The sequence below is a fragment of the Humulus lupulus genome, chromosome 3, assembly GCF_963169125.1.
Source record: "Humulus lupulus chromosome 3, drHumLupu1.1, whole genome shotgun sequence".
Lineage (NCBI taxonomy): Eukaryota > Viridiplantae > Streptophyta > Magnoliopsida > Rosales > Cannabaceae > Humulus > Humulus lupulus.
The window spans coordinates 22,934,929-22,942,650 of NC_084795.1; the positions used below are offsets into that span (position 1 = coordinate 22,934,929).

General features: G+C 38.1%; 1 non-coding gene across 1 annotated transcript; it reads left to right on the forward strand.

Moving 5' to 3' along the window:
* The first annotated feature begins 5,457 nt into the window (after nt 1–5,457).
* Nucleotides 5,458–5,564, forward strand: LOC133827813 (small nucleolar RNA R71). The gene has a single exon (XR_009890464.1). It is a non-coding gene; the product is annotated as a small nucleolar RNA R71 (small nucleolar RNA).
* Nucleotides 5,565–7,722: the final 2,158 nt, after the last annotated feature.

Below are 7,722 nucleotides of genomic sequence, written 5' to 3' on the forward strand. Positions count from 1 at the left end.
CTCGCCAATAGTGCGCGGATATTTAGGGCGTACATTCCCCCCCCCCCCCGCAAGCCCCTGCTCGTGACCCATGACGTTTTCTGTGACCTTCACAGCAGGGGCTTTTAAGTTTCCCTTTCGACTCTTCATGTTCCACCCACTGTGTGGGTATCGGACACGTGGAGCGCCTCGGTTGGCGACTGTTCGATTTCCAAGAATTGCATTAAATGGCCTAGCCTGCCTTCATCCGTCGTTTCGCCTCTCGAGTCATGACCCTCGTATCTCGCATTAATCTGATCGAACGGTCCTCATTCCTTTATGCCTCTTACGTATATATAAGGTTGGCCATCTTCCGTATTAGCCACCCTTCATTTGAAATTTTTCTCTCATTTTCTCTCTTTTTAGTCTCAGAAGCGTTTCTTCTTCCGGTTATCATCCCAGAGATCCCTACGCTCTCGTCACAAGAGTTTCTTCATCAATCTAGCTTTAAGGATTCCACCAGGACTCTGATTCCTACACTTTTTATGACTTTCGCACGGAAAATACACTGTAAGTCCTCTGCATGTTGCATGTTTTGATCTTTCCGTTTCTCTGTTAGGTAAACCTCTTTCTTAGTCGCACACTGTAGGTTGTTTTTGGCTGGTTTTTGGTGCATAGGAATATGCCTAGGAATGCGATGTTTATGACAAGATAATTTATGGGTAATTTTTCTGGGTATCTTTTATGGGTAGTGTTGCGATATTTTTGCTATGCAAGTGCACACAGTCGCAATTCGTAATAAAATGGTAAAAACCAAGTATCGTCCTCAAGGACTAATTTATCAATTACCAATCAATCAATCTTTTTAATTCTATTTGATTAAACAATTTCAGAGATTTCAAACAAAGAAGAATACTAACGAAGTGCAATGAGAATTTAAACAAAATAACAGAGAAAATGAAATTAGGACAATTATGATCCTCTATTTTCCACCCTTTTATTTCCTAATGCAAGAATTATATCCCCTTCTCCCTATTCAAGAACAAGTTGCAAAAACAATTCATAATCTGGTTAAGATTTACAAAATTCAATCTAAATGACAACTTCCTATATTTCTATGGTAAGTTGAATCATGAAGAAGGCATTAAACACGCAACTCAAAAAAAATAGGCAAACAATTTAGATACTTTCGTTCTAAATTGAATTTTCATCCAAACAATCAAAGCATATCAAATTTCACTTTTCAGATTTCAATTTGATTCATGAAATAACAATTAGAGGCGATCAATCAATAATTGCACAAGTAACACAGATTGTAAGGAATTGAAAGAGATGAAGAAGAACATGAATTCTGCATTAATCCATAAAAAGGGTTTCCAAAAGATTCACATAATAGCCCTAAAGAAGAAATTAACCCATATTATCCATTCTAGCAATCAGAAAATTCAATTACAAACATAAAAATTGAAGAAGATGATGAAAAACTCAAGAATGAATCCTCCAATGGGGTTCTCACTCTCAGTCGTCGTCTCCTCTCCAGACCTCTTTCAGTCGCACACTATGTTTCTCCAAAATCCCTACCAAAATTCCCCCGTGAAAAGACTGAATTGCCCATCAAAAAGTGATCAGATATGTCAAAATCGCGACACCAGCGCTGTAGCGCTGTCATTGTAGCGCTGTAGCGCTAGAGTCAGAAACAAAATGGAGGAAAATCTGGGCACCAGCGCTGTAGCGCTCTTATCGTACCGTTGTAGCGCTAAAGTCAGAGCCAAATCTTCCTGAAAACTGCGTCCAAGCGCCGTAGCGCTGTTGTTGTAGCGCTATAGCGCTAAAGTCAGAAATGTCAACTTTCAGAAATCCTTCCTAGCGTTGCGGCGCTCCCTTAGTAGCGCTGTAGCGCTACTTACAGAACCCAAAAATCCACTAATCCGTCCCGATTTTGTTCCACTTTCACTCCTTTTCATTATTTGTATCACTTTAGCATTAATCACCCTGAAACATGAACAAACGAGCATAATTCCGAAATAAAATAATCCTAACTAATGAAAAATAGCCTAAAAACTTAGACCATAAACGAGCCTAAAACTCGTTTATCAAACTCCCCCAAACTAAATCTTTACTCGCCCTCGAGTAAATACCAAGTTAACTAACAAAAAGAAGCAAACACAAAACGAACAAGCTAAACCATCATTACCATCTACACTGCCCTGCCAAAACTCATGAAATCTCAATTGTAATAATAATAACTAGAATTTCAGCTCAATTGCCTTAAAGTCCAATTTGTAAAGTTCAATTAGGGAAATCAATAACATATCACGAAAATGACTACCACACTTGGACTCTATCATATATGCTCAACTCATTCCAGACAATTCCACAAACCAATTTTTCAATATGCTTGCATTACTTAACCTTCTCCACTAATGTCAATAACACGTGTTTTGAAATCAAAAGGACTTTCACGGGTTATAGCGTTAGGCTTAGGTAAGGGTAGATGAAATTGTCATTTAGGCTCAAAATTACCATAAGCATATAAACTTTACACCCAATCTTGATATTCACAATACAATTTAACACAACCCAAAGATCCTCTTTATTTCCAAAGATTGAGAAATTTAAACACTAGATTTTATTTATTATTTTTTTTATACTACATTTCCCCCAAACTTATGCATTTTAATGGGAACATCAAAAGAAAAGTAGTTTCTCTCAAATCTCATTTATTTTTTCTTTCTCAATCTTTTCTTGAATTTTTCTATTGCCAACACCAATACACAAGAGTAACACCCATTATAAATCAATCCCCTTTTATATTTTATAAGCTCATGGTACAAATCTAGGAACTGAAAAATAATAAAGTATTCGGTTAAGCTCAAAATAAGTGTTTAACAATAAAAGGTAGACTTTTAGGCTCAAAGAGGGTATCTAGGGAAAATTAAATCAAGGTTGGCTTGAAAAGCACAATCGATCCAATAAAATTGCCTAAATCACTTTTCAAAACACATGTCATCAAGGATTTCGCCTCAAAGGCCAAATAATGCAAGTTTTATCAAATTCAAATTGTCATACCACCAACCCTAGTCAAACATATATAATAAAATCCAAAGTGTTGCCTTTTCAAAACATATTAAAAATTTCCCACAAAACCTTTAAATTAAACTCTAAAACAATTGAACCAAGCACACAGTTGAATTCAATTTCCTTTTCACGAACAAAGACAAAGCAACAACAGACAAGAATGATGGCTTAACAGTTACACTAAACAAACAACAGAAAATAACACAAGAAACTAAAAGCTAAACTAAACAACGCACAAAATAAAAATAACACAGAATAAGCTCCCCCCCAAACTTAAGATGCACATTGTCCCCAATGTGATAAAGAAAAGAACAAAGAAAGAGAACTTACCTGACGCCACATCAGTATGGCGGAGGAGGTGGTGGTGGCCACTGGTATGGCGAGTACTGTGGCGGAGGAGTGAAGTAATTCTCACGCTTTTCACGGTTTAACTTACAAAAATAATCCAAAAATTGTCCAAAATAATAAAAACCAAAACAACACTTAAAAATTGTTCAAAACTAAAGCAAAACAACTAAAAGAATGGGATGCCTCCCAAAAGCGCTGTCGTTAATGTCATTTAGCCGGACGTTGAACTCTCTACACCTTTAACTTGGGTCAAGTCCACCCCTTGCATCCTTGAGAGCCATCGTGTCATACGAGGGGAATTCCCTTCTACTGATGAGAATATTGAAACTATCTCCAATGTCATCGAATCCTTCAAACTTGCCACACAATAATCTTTTCATATGACGTCGAACTATTTGAAATCGTTCTTTGGTCTTCTTCTTCTTTTTATCAACTGAATCTTGACAATCATTCACCACGTCAACTCTACAACATGTAGGAATTTCAATTGCTGTAAAAACATTAAAACTTATTTCCTCATTTTGGACTCACAACCTTAACTCCCCCTTTTGTACGTCGATTAAAGCTCGTTTTGTGGCTAAGAATGGTCTTCCAAGAATGATTGGGACGTTGGCATCCTCCTCCATATCAAGTACAATAAAGTCTGCTGGGAAGATGAACTTGTCCACTTTTACCAAAACATCTTCAATAATACCCCGAGGATGTGCTATTGATCTGTCTGCCAACTGAAGAGTCACTGTTGTAGGTCTTGCTTCCCCAAGCTTCAATCTTTTGAACACAGAAAGCGGCATTAGATTAATGCTCACCCCCAAATCACATAGAGCATTCATGCTCTCAAAATTCCCAATAGTGCAGGGTATTGTGAAACGCCCAGGATCTCTCAGTTTTTTAGGAAGCTTCCTTTGTAGAATGGCGCTGCACTCTTCAGTGAGTGCCACCGTCTCATAATCCTCCATCTTCCTCTTCTTGAACAGTATTTCCTTCATAAACTTCACATAACTTGGCATTTGTTCAAGTGCCTCGGCAAAAGGTATGTTAATGTGAAGTTTTCGAAAAATATCTAGAAATTTTGAAAATTGTTTGTCAAGTGTCTTCTTTTGAAGTCGCTGAGGATATGGAATCTTGATGTGGTGCTCATAACTCACTGGTGACTGATTCTTCTCAAGGTCTTCAATAACCTCTTCTTCTACCTTACCCTCATTCTCAACTTCAATTTTTGGGGCAGGTATAGACTTCTTGACTGGCTCTTCCAACTTCTTCCCATTCCTCAAAGAGATTGCATTTCAATGCTCTTTAGGATTCACCTCTGTATTACTTGGCAAATTTCCTTGAGGCCTACTTTGTAACATATTTGCCAATTGACCAACTTGCATCTCAAGATTCCTGATGGAAGAGCGAGTTTCTATCATAAACTGTGTTTGAGTGTTGGTGAGAGTCAATAATGCAGCTTGCAATTCATTAGGCCTTTCAAGTGGAGCTTGATTCATTGACTGTTGAGGCCTAGGCTGTTGTGATGAAGAACCTTGATGCATTGGTGGCTGAGGCATATTATTATGAAATTGACCCTGAAACTGAGGTTGCTGGCCTTGATTATTCCTCCAAGAAAAATTAGGATGATTTCGCCACCCAGGATTGTAAGTATTGGCGAATGGATTATTTACTGGCCTCTGAAAGTTTCCCACTGCTTGAACCTGAGCTTGATCCATCGGAATGTTATTATTAATATTGGTTGGACACTGATCAAAAAAGTGAGGACCACCACAGATTTCACACCTGGCTGCCATTTGAACCGCATTAGCAGATATAATGCTCTGTTGTAACAGTTTTGTCAAGGAGGCTACTTGTGCTGTTAGAGCAGTGATTGCATCCAGCTCATGCACCCCAGCTACCTTTCTGACTCCTGATGATCTTTCTTCTGACCATTGATGATTGTTTGTGGCTATGTCCTCTAGCAGCTCATACGCACCAGTTGCACTCTTGCTCATAAAAGTACCACCCGCTGCAGCATCAATAATGGTTCTGGTTGTAGGACATAAACCATTGTAAAAATTCTGTACTAGCATCCACTGTTCAATGCCATGATGAGGACATCTTCTCAAGAGTTCCTTGAACCGTTCCCAAGCTTCATACAATGACTCTCTATCATTCTGGCAAAAGTTATTGATCTCTCCCCTCAATTTAGCAACTTTGGATGGAGGGAAGAATTTTGACAGAAACTTCTGAGCTAGATCTTGCCAGGTGACAATAGAGTTTGGTTGAAACGAGTTCAACCAACTTTTAGCTCTGTCCCTCAGAGAAAATGGGAAAAGCCTAAGTTTAATTGCGTCATCACTCACCCCATTATATCTAAAAGTTCCACACAACTCCAGAAAATTAGACAAATGGGTGTGAGGATCTTCAAAAGGCAACCCATTAAATTGCACAGAGGATTGCACCATTTGTAGAATAGCTGGCTTGATTTCAAAGTGGTTGGCCTCTACAGCTGGTGGGCGTATACTGTTTTGTACTCCTGTCAGAGTGGGCAGTACATAATCTCTCAGGCTCCTCTCAGCATTGTTCTGAGCCTGACCCCCTTGTACAATTCCAGGAATTAGAACATTCCTGCCATCCCCATCATTCTGTGCCATCTTCACAGATTTCTGGGCCTCCCTCTTGTTCTTTCTGATTTGCTTGCAAGACTTTTCAATCTCAGGATTCAAAGGAACAAGACTGTCTGATCCTCTTCTGCCACGCATATACCAAAATTCACCTGAGATAGACAAATTAAGCAACTAAACAGATTAGAAACAAGAGAAAGTAAAATCAAATTAGAATAAAAATTAATTAGACTGATATTGATAATTATTTTCAGTCCCCGGCAACGGTGCCAAAAACTTGTTGCGATATTTTTGCTATGCAAGTGCACACAGTCGCAATTCGTAATAAAATGGTAAAAACCAAGTATCGTCCTCAAGGACTGATTTATCAATTACCAATCAATCAATCTTTTTAATTCTATTTGATTAAACAATTTCAGAGATTTCAAACAAAGAAGAATACTAACGAAGTGCAATGAGAATTTATACAAAATAACAGAGAAAATGAAATTAGGACAATTATGATCCTCTATTTTCCACCCTTTTATTTCCTAATGCAAGAATTATATCCCCTTCTCCCTATTCAAGAACAAGTTCCAAAAACAATTCATAATATGGTTAAGATTTACAAAATTCAATCTAAATGACAACTTCCTATATTTCTATGGTAAGTTAAATCATGAAGAAGGCATTAAACACGCAACTCAGAAAAAATAGGCAAACAATTTAGATACTTTCGTTCTAAATTGAATTTTCATCCAAACAATCAAAGCATATCAAATTTCACTTTTCAGATTTCAATTTGATTCATGAAATAACAATTAGAGGTGATCAATCGATAATTGCACAAGTAACACAGATTGTAAGGAATTGAAAGAGATGAAGAAGAACATGAATTCTGCATTAATCCATAAAAAGGGTTTCCAAAAGATTCACATAATAGCCCTAAAGAAGAAATTAGCCCATATTATCCATTCTAGCAATTAGAAAATTCAATTACAAACATAAAAATTGAAGAAGATGATGAAAAACTCAAGAATGAATCCTCCAATGGGGTTCTCACTCTCAGTCGTCGTCTCCTCTCCAGACCTCTTTCAGTCGCACACTATGTTTCTCCAAAATCCCTACCAAAATTCCCCCGTGAAAAGACTGAATTGCCCATCAAAAAGTGATCAGATATGTCAAAATCGCGACACCAGCGCTGTAGCGCTGTCATTGTAGCGCTGTAGCGCTAAATTCAGAAACAAAATGGAGGAAAATCTGGGCACCAGCGCTGTAGCACTCTTATCGTAGCGCTGTAGCGCTAAAGTCAGAGCCAAATCTTCCTGAAAACTGCGTCCAAGCGCCGTAGCGCTTTTGTTGTAGCGCTATAGCGCTAAAGTCAGAAACGTCAACTTTCAGAAATCCTTCCTAGCGCTACGGCGCTCCCTTAGTAGCGCTGTAGCGCTACTTACAGAACCCAAAAATCCACAAATCCGTCCCGATTTTGTTCCACTTTCGCTCCTTTTCATTATTTGTATCACTTTAGCATTAATCACCCTGAAACATGAACAAACGAGCATAATTCCGAAATAAAATAATCCTAACTAATGAAAAATAGCCTAAAAACTTAGACCATAAACGAGCCTAAAACTCGTTTATCATGTAGCTTTAGGGAATGCCTGTTCGGAAAAGAGAAGGTGAGAGGTTTCTAGGGTACAAAACCAGGTAGCTTAGGGATAACGCTTCCTAGGCGGTTTTGCTTTTTAAAACTTTCCCTCCA